The sequence below is a fragment of the Oreochromis aureus genome, linkage group 13 (genome assembly GCF_013358895.1).
Source record: "Oreochromis aureus strain Israel breed Guangdong linkage group 13, ZZ_aureus, whole genome shotgun sequence".
Lineage (NCBI taxonomy): Eukaryota > Metazoa > Chordata > Actinopteri > Cichliformes > Cichlidae > Oreochromis > Oreochromis aureus.
The window spans coordinates 9,267,667-9,281,133 of NC_052954.1; positions in this window are offsets into that span (position 1 = coordinate 9,267,667).

The following is a 13,467-nucleotide window of genomic DNA, read 5'->3' on the forward strand; positions in this document are numbered from 1 at the left end:
ACGGCGACATTGTTTGTGTCTGACCTCGTTTCTGCGCGCCTACAGGTTGATTTAAAATAGCAGAATTCTCTTTAAGATGTGGGGATGTCGCACAGACTGGAAGTGCTTAAATTGTGCAGTTCACCCACTGACTCACTTGCTCACGTGCCGTTCATTCACCACTTAAAGGTTTTTCATTCAAGGCACAGAAGGAGCTTTATGCTCCCCCTCCATACAGCAGGGATTTATGCCACAGCTTGACTCTGTAATAAAATATGTTCTCCTTTCTTGCCAAGGATATTGTAAGGGAGGGTAAGTGGTAAGCCTGTGATTATTACTAACACCCATCTCCCCCTTAAAAACACAGTAGATTGAAGAAGAACTGTGATGCAATTGCGCTGTTATGCTGGAAAACAGTGATTCATCGATATATTGTTCAGACCAGCAGCACTTGAAATTAAACTATTATCAATAAATAGGTCAACAGCATTCAGATATAGATATCTAGTTAAGTTTTTGTTCTGTGTAGGCATCCTTTTTATGTTTAATATTATTGCTTTTACTGCTCTCCATAAGCATTTAAATTTAGACAAGTCTTTAATGTCTTTTCTCCTCTTTTTCTATCTGATCAGACCTTCTGAATAAGGCATTTCTCTCTTAATTTAGCGAGAGGCCATAAGTTTAATTAAATGGAATCCCTCTAAAGGTGATCTCTGAGCATATTTCAGCAATGCACATCTGCTTGAATGTACAAAATCACCCACTGCTTTTCTCCCCGGAGATGCAATTATTGTAACGCTACTCTCACTGTGCTGGGAATTAGCTCCATAATGAACTTTAACGTAGCTTTTTTTCCCCTCTCTGTCACAAACATTAGCACTTCAAACATGACAGAGCTCTATCTCTGGCAGTTCTACCATCACTCAGACATCTATAAGCATCAACACACGCTTCCTGACTCTCTCCTGTCAGGCTGCAGCGGTTAACCCGGCTACCCTCTGGTGTCTTTTAGAGAAACCTGTGTGGGGCTCCAGAGGTGATATTCAGACTCTATGAGCTCATTCAATCATTACAACTACTTTCATGCATGTCCACACGGCTTTAGGCAGAAATAAAGCTGATTGCTTGCTGACTTTTTCTCTTTTTTTCTTTTAGGCGTTCTGAAAGGCGAATTAAAGTAATTTATTCTTCTCTCAAAATTACAGTCCTTATCTGAAATGGACAAAGCAAAGTCCTGTAGCGGGAAGTGGCAAACAAGAAGAACACACAAAAATGTAGCCTTTGAAATACAGAGATGAGGGGGGGAAATGCAGTTTATACGCTCCTCTTTCTTGCTATGAGATTAAAAAGAAAATTAATACTCTCATGTTTGTATTTTGTATATGAAGAATCAACCGGCAGACGATTGTGTGTAAACCTGGTAGACTTGATGGATTGTTAAGACAGCCAAAGTAAGCTAGAAAAACAATTGTCCATAGGGGTGGCTGTAGCTCAGGTGGTAGAGCAGGTCATCCACTGATCAGAAGGTTGGTGGTTCGATTCCTGGCTTCCCCTAGTGTACATGCCTTGGGCAAGGTACTAACCCCAAATTGCTCTCTGATGCATCCATCGGAGTATGAATGTTAGCTATGAAGCACTTAGAAAGATGTGAATGCACAAGTTGTGTGAAGCGCTTTGAGTGCTCAGAAAGAGTAGAAAAGCGCTATATAAGAACCAGTCCATTTACCATAAAAGTGTCATACAAATGCAATAATTAAAGCCACAGCATATAAGCTCCATCTATGTGAAGCTGTGAGTTCACATGTTACTGTCTCTTTTTGTCACTGAAGTCATACAGACCTGTGTACCTGTTAAAGCCCTTCAAAAACATTTCAAACAGAACTTTTTTTTTCATTATGTTTTAATTTTTTCCCTCAAAGAATTTTTATTTCAAAGCCATTAAGTATGGTTCTTTGAAGTTATTAAAGAGCTGAATGTAAAATTAATGTGAAACAGCTTGGCTTAATGAACTCGCTGCACCCCTACTTGGGCTTTCCAAATGTGATTTCACTAAAGGGGGAAGCACGCATTGGACCCCTGATGAATATGCATCTACACACAAATGTTAACTCGTTTAAAGAGAATTCAAAGAAGACATGTGCTCATTTTAAACCCCCTGTTTTTACCTTTGCATACTTCAGAGTTTTATTAAGTTTTGTGTAGCTTATTCTGGGTCTTGGTGCAGACCCTCAGTTCCTCCCTGAAACAAACCGCTCATAAAGAGACCGGAGCTAAAACACTCAAACACAATAAGTGAACAGTAGTGCGTGTGTCTTAGGTGATCATATTAAGGATATGCGTTCTTAATGACATCATACAGAGCTAAGAGTAGAAAAACTGTCCTAAACAGAGCATTTGGAAGAAATTGAAGCCTGAATCTTTGGTGGATAGGGATTGCTTGTAGCTATACTTATTTCATTTTATCTAACTGTGGATATGCTTAATACAATAATTCACCATGACATGAATTTATGAAAAGGATAATAGGTTAATTAATGGATTACAGACCTGCTAACACAGATTGTTTTGTGGGGCCAAGCAATTTACCTTGGCTGCTTTTAGCTCCGAGCACAATATCTAATAAAATTACTGAAGAGAAAGACAGCCCAGTACTTTTGCAACTAATGATGTTCATTTTTTTTTATAATAACTCAACACATGACTAAAACCCACTGATTATTTATTTACTATTGCTTTGACCCAGATGGGCAATTTGACGAGTCACAAATTCAGATTGTCTGATTCCACAAACAGCTGCCACGTTTGACGTGGCTCCTGACTTACACTCAGCCCACATCCACTGCTGCAACAGCTGGCGTCTGCTCATTTTGTTAAATAGCAGAATAAACCATGTGCCCAAAACCAGGTTCTCTCAAATGGCTGTGTCCCATCATCCCTGCCCTCTCCGAGGGATTAACAGAGGAGAGGATTTGAACTTGGAAGTTGAGGACAGAGCATACTGCAGCTTTAATACATTGCTGTAGATGCAGCCCATTCTCAAGTTTTAAAAAGTGTGCTGTCTGTGTGTTTTTGCACGTTCCAGCCTCGTTCTTACAGCTAAAATAATTGTTCATTTTCAAGCTCGCTGCTGGATATAAGCTTTTTAATTGTGTAAACAATTCTCTGTGGATAGCGGCTGTCATTATTATTGACACGCTTATGTTCAGTGCCATAAACGTCTTTGAAAATTTACCAAAGAATCTCTTCTGTCAGTCCCCCCCCCCCACAAAAAAAAAAGGGTTAGCGTCACTGGAGAACAGGGACAAATAAGAGCGCACGCAGAGGATGTGTATGTGTGCATGGCGACACGGTGGTAACACGTCATGAGTCTCCCTCCTTTAAAATCTCGTTTTAACGTTTCACAAGTCAAAGTCCATGTGCAGTTACAAGGGCAGCCAGAATTAAACTGTAATCGCAGCGAGTCACAGATTGGTGGGCTCGATTCTGCCCCTGCAAAGAGCAACTTAATTACGGCGGGCAATTGTGGCAGCTGAATTCTAGAAATAATCTTTTAAAGGGATTCTGAGGAGCACACTTTAGACTGAAACGCTAACCTCTGTGGTGCATCCTTATTGTGCTATGAATAATTCATTACAGTAAACCATATCTTGTCCTCGCAGTAATTGGATAAGATAGACATGTGTGTATGTGTGAATGAGCATTTCATCAGAGCTGCCAGAAATGGAAATTATAACATGCCAACATGCCATTGTGAGAGATAGAACGCCCTTGTTGATTCTGTGGTCTGCAAGTCCCAGAGCCGCAGTGGAGGAGTAAGAGTGTTCTTGGATGCTCTGTGTCCTCATTGAGTCATGGATCCAAAAGAGTTTTAGCTGCCACACCTGTGTTATATTGCACAATGTTTCCAAACCTGGTGGCTGGTGGCTATTAATAAAATATATTTTATTAATAGCCAGCTATTAATAAAATATATTTTATTAATAGCCACCAATATATATATATTTTATTAAGGATTTTATGCTGATACCTAATGGCAGTCAGGGTGCCATTGCACATCTCTGCATGAATATGCCTCCCCAGACCATTACTGACCCACCACCAACTCAGCTCATGCTGAATGATGTTACACACAGCATAATGTTCTCCATGACTTCTGACCCTTTCACAACTGTCACATGTGCTCAGAAAGAACCTGCTCTCACCTGTGAAAAGCACAGGGTGCCATCAGTGGACCTGCCAGTTCTGGTATTCTATGGCAAACGGCAGGCAGTGAGCACAAGGCCCACTGTAGGACATCGGATTCTGAGGCCATCCTCATGAAGTCTGTTTCTGATTGTTTGGGAAGAGATATTCACACCAGTGTCCTCCTTGCACAAAGGAGCAAATACCAGTTCTGCTGATAGGTTGAGGACTTTTAATGATGTGCCATCCTGGAGAAGCTGGACTACCTGTACAACCTCTGTAGGGTGCAGTTATCAGAAAGATCAGGAGGTAAAAATGTTGTTTGGACCCACTTTAACACTGTGATGGCCAAAAGCATGGCCACACTCTGAAGTTGGTAACTCTTTCTTCATTTTAACACAATAACACACTTTAGTTTCCAATAAGTTTATTGATTGGTTTAAGTACATTTGTCCTATTTGTAAGCACGCACGTTTAGTTTACTTATGTATGCATACCAGTTGATTACTTTGTTTCTTTTACCTGTTTCTTACCTGCCATGATCCCTGGGAGCTGCCAGACAGAAGGTGGTGACAGGGTTTCAAGCCGTTAAATACAAAGAAGGATAATTGGACCGCACCACCACTTCCTGCTGACGGGGAGAATGTGTATTTTCTTTAATTAAAAAAAAAGCTTTTGTACTTAATTAAATATTTGAGTGTAGGGTTTAGTGGTTTTGATTTTCTTCTTTGGTTTTTGGTTTATTAACAAACTGGACTGTACTGTATCGCTTTTGTTGTTTATGACTGTGTTTTGTTTAGTTACCCCTGTTGTGTGGTAGTGGTCTGATCAGCCATTATATATACCCCTGTGTTTCCTCTTTAGGTCAGTTATGTTTGTTTGGTTTGTTGAGTTCACAGTTCTTTGCCTGAGTCTAGTTTTGTTTCTTTGACCTCTTTTATGCTCAGCTCAACATTTATTACTTTTGTAAATATAATTTTTGGGCTAATTAAATGAAAACCCTATTTTTCTAGTAATTTCTGTGACTCCTCCTGTTTTTTCAACTCGGTCCATCACAACACGTTACTCCCAACTCTCGTATGCTGGTTTTCAAAAGGCACCGAGGCAGAATTGGCTGTGCCTAAATGGGACGGAGCTAACAGTGGGGAACTTAGCAGCAAAAGAGCTGGACTCTTCCACAGGCAGTTGAGGGTGAGATTATGTGAAATGTAGTATTCATTTCATTTTAATTGCATAAAAGCGAAATAACTCAGGCAAAGTGGGTGGAAATGGAAGTTTATTTTTCTCAGTTATGTCCAAAATATTTGTTTGCTCAAGTAGAAGAAGAAAAATCCTCTCTAATCATTTTGTTTGCAGAGATTCTTTATTTTCACAAATATTTCTGCTTGTTTGTGTACACATCCTCATCTTGGTTTCTCCACATTCATTTTATGTATTTTCAGTGATATTTAAATATGTTTGTGTTTCAAGGTGCTGGAATAGATGTTGCTTCATTTTTCTGATCCCGCACACACACTCTTGACCTAAATCTCTCTTCACAGATGCAGTTTGAAGCTATAATGTCGGTGCATCAGCACTCGCTTTTGTGCACGTCTGTTTCTTCTGCCAATCTCTCTTTTGAGCCCCCTTCACTCCCCAACGGTTCTTTCAAGTTCCCTGCAAAGGCTTTGACGTCAGCACACACCTACTCCTGTACAAATGCAGATGCTGACTGACTCACTGCACGCCAGAAGTGTCAAAGATTTATCTTTGTAATTAGTTAGTTTTCTCCTTTTGTTATTGTTTTTTTTGCAGATGCTGTCTTCAGAGCCTGTGGACATTAAATACATTCAAACACAAAGTCACCCACTGCGACCTGTCAGTGTCAGCTGTCTATTTTCTGCTTGTCTCCATCAGCCTCTGTCCTCACCTCATCACTGGGTGATCTCATGCCACTTGGACTCTGTTTTCTGAATCTGCCATGAGAATAAGTGCTCGTGCTCGTCTCAGGCTAACTTCTCTGCAGTGGTCATCATTATATAAACATCATCTTTGCCAACATTGTCTTACCACCTCACTTTGAAACATGCACTGCAAGCAACCCCTCAGTGTCATCTTTGATGTCCTTCGCTGTCATGTGAGAAATGCTGAGGATGCTCGTCTGCATCGCATTAATTGGACTGATGTTCACAGCCTCACACAGGCGTGTGCATGTCATTATCATAAACGCGTCTTTAGGACTGGTGCTCATCCCCAAAAATTTCATCTAAACTCCGCACAGGGAAATCTGGAGGATGCTTCGCAGAGAAGATGATGGCTACTTGAAAACAATTTTCTGCAATTTCACACATTTGATTTGCATAATTAATATCTGAATTACCCTCTTTCTCACAGGTCAGAAAATCACGGCACCCCCGTCAGTAGGTTAGATGTGATAATTTATGTTTAAGTGCTTCCAGCAGCGTGGCGCATCCCGCTCGAGGCGACTTACTAAACGTGGCTCTGTTTGCAGATGAAGAGGCAGAAAAATGAACAAGAATCCAGAATAAACATCATAAAAAGTAGTTGCTTAATTAATTGCTTCAGGACAATTCAGTTTGAGTTGCTTTTTTAATTGCGCTGCACGTCAGCAGCTCCTGTTATAGTTTATCAGGCAAAAGGTTATGTATTTTTGTAAATTTGTCTGTACACCACCACTGTGGATTCTAATCAGAAGTGATCTGAACGTCATGTGCAGACGTGAAAGGGACTGCCGCTGACCTGGTTATAGATAGTTAAACTTCATTTAGTTCCTGGTATGCAAATCAGCTTTGATTCAACATAACAGGGTAGAAGCTGATTTAATGAGGGATCGTGCTTTTTATCTTTTAGTTCAATACTGTGGCACTAACTGTTCCTTCACTGTCAGATCAGCTTGTGACTCAGTCTGAAAAGGATTTGAAGCCTACTTGTACACACTGGCATTTGTGTAATGCATTTTAAAAAATGGTCTCTGTGAATAATGCTACTCCGTTTTGTTTTGTTTTTTCTGTTTGGTGCTTTGAAGCTGCTCTCGTGAATTTGTGAAGCACATTGTAGTTCTAGTGTTGCAAGAAATTATAGAAATAATATTGTAATTATTATATGTTGATATGTAAACCACACACCATCACCTAATTGCAGCACATATTTGTTGAATCTATACAGAATCAGCCGCCTCTGGTCTTTGTGCTAATTCAGACATGTAAAAGATACTTTGAGTTTCAGTTTTCTTTTTTTGAAAATTGCTTCCACATTTTCAAACTTCCTTATGCTGCTTTCTCTTCTCTTTATCAGTGACCGTGCTCCTCATTTCACCTCCTCCTCTGGCGTTGGCCTGTGCAGCTGGCTGTGTGACAAATCACATTAGCCAGAGGAGACGCTGCTCTTGTCTCCAAGGACACACTCTTCTTTCTGATTGACACACTCTTATTTTCTTTGTACAAATGAACGTTAAGTGCACTCACAGATAAACAACACGAAGTGAAGCGAACGTATAGTAAACACCAACGGTCTTTTGTTACTGGCGGTGAGCCTGTTCTAGGTTGAGTGGCAATTTATCAAAAGCTAATAGTTGCTCATGATTAATAATGGCATACGTTAAATGTGTTGTCAGAGGAAACGATGACCTATGAGGAGGAAGAGGTGTGCACCATTCTTTGGTCTGTCTGCGGTAAAATGCAAGAACATAGTGATTATATATCACTCAATTTAGCTCAACATCTGAGCTAGTGGATGCTTTCTGAGATATCTTTGTCATATTTATCAGGATTCACTTTTTCCTGCAAAAACATCCTCGTAGTGCTCAGCTAGAATGCCCCATGTGATGTTTTTCCACCCCAAATGTACTTATTTTGACTCATTTTAACACATAAAGCACGTTTTGGAAAGATTGTGTTAATTTTGTTTGCTTTTTATACACTTTTTGTAGTTAGGATAAAAAAGTTAAGATATTCAAATGATTTTGAGCACGCTTCTCTTTCATAATATCCAGAGTGTCCTTACTCTGACAGGGTAACGCGTCCTTGTCAGATTTGTTTCAACTGTTCATTCGGCTCAAAGACTGAAACCTTTTAACATGTTATACAAAAGAGTTCATAGGAAAGAAATACTGGTGTTGTGTTATTGATTTATACTGATAAAAAAAACACTGCTTCTTTTCATTTTTGCTTTTAATCAGCCTCCAAAATCTAACAAAATATTAAGAAATAAGTGTCATATTTAGACTTGGTTACTTTCGATCAATCAAATCTGGCATCAGTGACGAGACCAGCAGTGTTTCTTCTTCTGTTTATCCATTTCAGGGTTTCATGTGAGCTCGAGCCTATACCAGGTGCCATGGGGCGAGCGGTAGGGTACAGCCTCAGTCTGTCAGAGGGTTAACACAGAGAGACAGACAATCATTCTCACCTATGGGGTATTTAGAGTCACCAGTTAACCTAACCCCACCAACTGCATGTCTTTGGACTGTGGGGAGAAGCTTGAGTACCTGGAGAGAAAAAGCACAGACATGTGGAAAACATGGAATCTCCACATTGAAAGCCAGTTGTTGGATTCAAACCCAGGACCTTGTTGCTGTAAGAAAACAGTGCTAACTGCCGTGTTGCCCTGCTTTCCAAAATCCTAAAAAATGTCATTTTCATACATACTTTTTTGTTTTAATTTTCTGTTGACACAAAAGTAGTGTAATTCAAAACACATTCCATTACTATAGGCTGCCACAAGTAACATTAACATACTTTCTCAAATTACATCTTACATGTTATACATGTTCTTTGCTTTTGTGCTGCATGAAACATTTATGATAATTACCTACTGGTAGATCTATGCAGCTTGAACTTGTTTGCTTTACAATTCTGTACACTCTGTACTACCTCAGTGTAGCAATTAGCCCAACCTCTCATAGCATGAAGGTAAATAAAAGTTTCCTTAGCAACGGAACTGTAGGAAACACAGAACAGCTTATTATAAAATGATATATTATTTAGAAGACCTTCAGAAACCTTGCTTTGGATGCTACAACATTAATGGACAAGTGGAGATATACTGTGAAATTATACCTTTAATTTAACACTTAAGTTAATCACAAATGGATTCATTAACTCAAGAAGGGAGAAGCTGCTACATCACCTACTAAAACAATTTGGTTTAATAGTGCATACAAAACTAACACCTACAGCTACTTTAGAATCACCAATTTGCATGCATGTTTTTGGACTATGGGAGAAAGGAAAAACAAACCCACAGGCTCATGGAAAACAACTCTCAGTCTGAAAAATCATCACACTGCTGCAATGTGGTCGTGCACTACTGCTCAGCAGTTTGCAGGGTCAGTAAACCAGCTTTGACCAAGCAGAGTGAAATGCACTGAAGCATTCAGATGAAAAGACAATATTAAGTAACAATGTGTGCTGAGTAATAATAATAAAAAAGATTTAAAAGAAACTGTTTGAGACAAGAATTAGAAGTTTAAAGCTACAAAGTAAGAACACAGTACACAAACAGTGAGGAGTTCTAAGACAAAAGGTCATAACAGACTAGATGAGAACCATCCGAGCAACTGGACTGCAAAATCCTGGATTAACCAGCTTTGAACGCTCAATGATTGTCTTTGTTAATCTTGATTCAGAGAAACACTGACACAGGAGAAAAATGTACACCAGCTCAAATACAAATGAATTACAGAATGGGGGATGCACTGAGGCAGCTGTTGCCGTTGGCAAATACATTGCATTTACCTCCAACAGCCAGAAAGAAGAAGAGTCTGGCAGTTGATATAACACCATGGCCCCTGCAGTGAAACTGATGATAGATAATGAAAAGAAATTAGAACTAGAACTAGCAGCTCCTTTCAGCAGACCCCCACTGCGTCGGAAAACCTAGATAGACAGGTGGGGGTGAAACCAGATAACAAAGTCAGAAGAGAGTGAGAATTTCGAGGCCATCCGATCCTCTTAGAGTCACCCTAGCTGTCCAGCTAATCTCCTCATAGTGAGACTAGGCTTCCAGCTATGTCCTGGTCAGGTTTGGGGTGAATGAAGGTTAGGCTAACTCATCTGGAAAGTTACTTTTGATACTTAAAAAGAGTCACTTTATTACTTGAAAATTGTTACTGTAGTAAGTCATTATTAAAACTAATTTATTGGGAACTGATTTTTCACATTTGAGGCTTGTTTGTTTACGCTGCATATAGAAAATGATAATCTCAGTGTGAAGAAATGTGACCTCTGTAATGACGCACACTCATTACAGAGGAATTAAATACAGCCATTTGAGAGGCAAATACAAAAGACATGCAAGCTAGACTGACAAACCATCCCATTGCTTAGTGGAATTAATTGCTTCCAGCAATGAAGCCCACACACTGTGATATCCCTTACCTCCATCTGGAGCAGGTGGGTGAGACGGAGGGAGACAAGTACCTGCAGTTAAACAGCCATTTAGCATTCTGGGATGTAAAGAACTGCTCCCACTGTCATGTGTCATTTAAGACCCCACTGCTTTAAATAATCACCATCATTTATATCAAATTTATAGTTATTTACCTACAGTTTTACAAACTGGGTATCTTGGTGTGATATTAGATGTGACCATACATTTTGGTGCAGACTATGGGGCGCCGTTTGTAAAGTGAAACATGCTGAAATTAACGGCAACATTTTTCCACATTTAGCTCAAAACCTTACAAAAACATGTTTTTTCGAGTAATTTTTTTTACAACATTTAGTAAAATATTTGTAACTTTTCATATTTAAAACACAATTTTAAATGTTAAATCTAAATGTTAAATATTTAATCTGAGATAATCCATCCACAATACCAGGTGAGTCATTCATATACTGCTGCATGGGCTGGGCTGTAGTTACATCGTAAGATTTTAAAAACTGAGCTTTAAAATGATTAGCGGTAATAAAAGCCGAGAGAGGCCGACAGTGATCACTGATTGTTTTTAGGGGCTTTTTGAAATTAAATAGAAGAAGATACAAAACATTAAACATGTTAACAACACAAAAGCCATATTAAACGCAGAATACTTTGGGCCCGGAAGCAGGATTCGTCACGTCATCACTTAAAGACCGGATATTGCTCTTCCCCCCTTTTTAATCAGAAGCCGGAGTTCTAAATTATCAGCTGCAACTAGCAAGCTTGGTTAGCAAGCTGTTTGGACATTAACTAATTGAAATTTGCCAATTCCCCCACCCCCAGATCTGTAGCTCTCAACAAATCGATTCAGCTAAATCTCATCAATTCTTAAAAAAGAGCCATTCAGTAAAATTATGGCATCAAGGGAAGTTGCCTTTGTAGGAGAGTAGCTACTCAGGACACTGCAGGCTGCAGTCAAGAACCACTGACGCTAATGTGTAGTTTTTATCATGCTTTAGCATTAGGTAGCTATGCTAAGTGTGTTAAAAAATATCCTGAGCACAAACATGGTGAAGAAAGCTGGATAGTCTAAATCCACAACTTGGTATTTTGTTCAAAAATAAATCTTTATCTCTTTTACAAAGACAGTTGCAACAAAATTTCACGACTCACTTAGACGGAGAGCGTGGTAGCTAATAGCCTCGCCTAGCATAAATACAACAGTAAACTGTTCCCGATGTAAAAACCTGTAAAGACCTCAGTAGGAGATTAGAAACCACTACTTGCATGATAACCATAGTAAAGGTTTGCAAATAATTTATCCTACATTTTTAAAGTACTAATCACCTGCTATCAAATTTCAAAGTGACAAATTAGTTTCATGTTTCTGTAGAGATAAATGAGCTCTGAGTTTTTATACCCGAATAACCAACTACTACCATTTTTGCTATGTGTGGCCTCAAAGCACATTAAATTGAGCAACATTGTGTGTGTGTGTCTGTGTGTGTTAGTATTCTTTTAATGTATTATGGGAGCCATAGCTTCGATTATTTTTAAGATGCTGGTCAGATTACTAAAATTTCAATATAATAATGGATTGGATTTATATAGCGCTTTTCAAGGCACCCAAAACGCTTTACAATGCCGCCATATCGCGCCATCGGCCCCTCTGGCCAACACCAGTAGGCGGTAGGGTAAGGTGTCTTGCCTAAGGACACAACGACCAGGACAGAAAGGCCGGGGATCGAACCGGCGACCTTCCGGTTACAGGTGCGCTTCCCAACCCCCTGAGCCACAGTCGCCCGTTAAATGAGTCATATGATTCTGTTTTTAGGAATATTATAGGAGGGAGTACTTTGTTTCCTTGAAGAGATTGCTCTGTTAGGGTATCAGCTATGAGAAAAGAATATTCCCTCTCTGGTTCTATAACTCAACTCCAAGTGGTGGTGAATTATTCAGCAGTGAGCTTCATTTTATAGAGAAGTGGAAAGACATGAGGGAAAGACATATGGAACAAAGTCCTGAAAAAGATTATTTGAGCGCTTTCAAGTAAAATAGCAGCAGAGTGACCCAGATGCCTACAGCTATGCAAGAATTCCTTTTTGGTTTTCATGATGCACAGCTGAAGCAGAACAGTGCCACACAGCACAAAGTCCAGCTGGCTGAGTTTTCTTGTAAAAAAAACAAAACAACAGAAGCCTTAAATTTGGGCCTAAAATTGGGTCAGTGGAACAAAGATTTGAAGAAAATTCACAAGGAAAGTGTTACTTCTTTGTGAATCTGAAGGTTTGCTTAACTTTGTGCCTATGATTCACAGCTGGAAGCTCTTCACTGGGTCATCCCATGTTCATTTCATCAGATGCCTCCAACCTGACCAATTTCAGATCATCCTAAAAAAACAAAAAAAGGGGAAAGATATGCTTCTTAAAAGGAAAGTTGGATGCCATTATCTTAAAAATTAGTTGAGCTAAAGGTTCTTCAAATGCTTTATGGTATTTGTCTGGTAGCATGGCTCTAACAATAAGGACTCCCAGTCCATACGATACTTGGATTTCCAGTCAGACATTTGTCTCATTAAAACATTAACGTGCAAAAAACAAAAAACCTTTCATTCACATTTTCATTCAGCTTCAGTGTGATAGTTATGACACCATATCCCAAATCTAAACCAGCTTTTTAGAAGGAGAAAGTTTCTGGTGATATTTGTGACTAAGATGTTCTAATTAAATTTGTGCACCCTCACAGCCTGGCAGGTTATTTATTTTTAGGCCAGGAAGAGATGATGTATGCTGGGTGTCATTACAACACCACATATGACACAACACATATGACCCAGATCCCAGCAGCTATGTAAGAACTCATTTTTGGGTTTCATGATGCACACTGGAAACAGGAGAGCACCAGACAGCCCAGTGTCCAACTGAATTTTCTTCTGGAAAACAAACA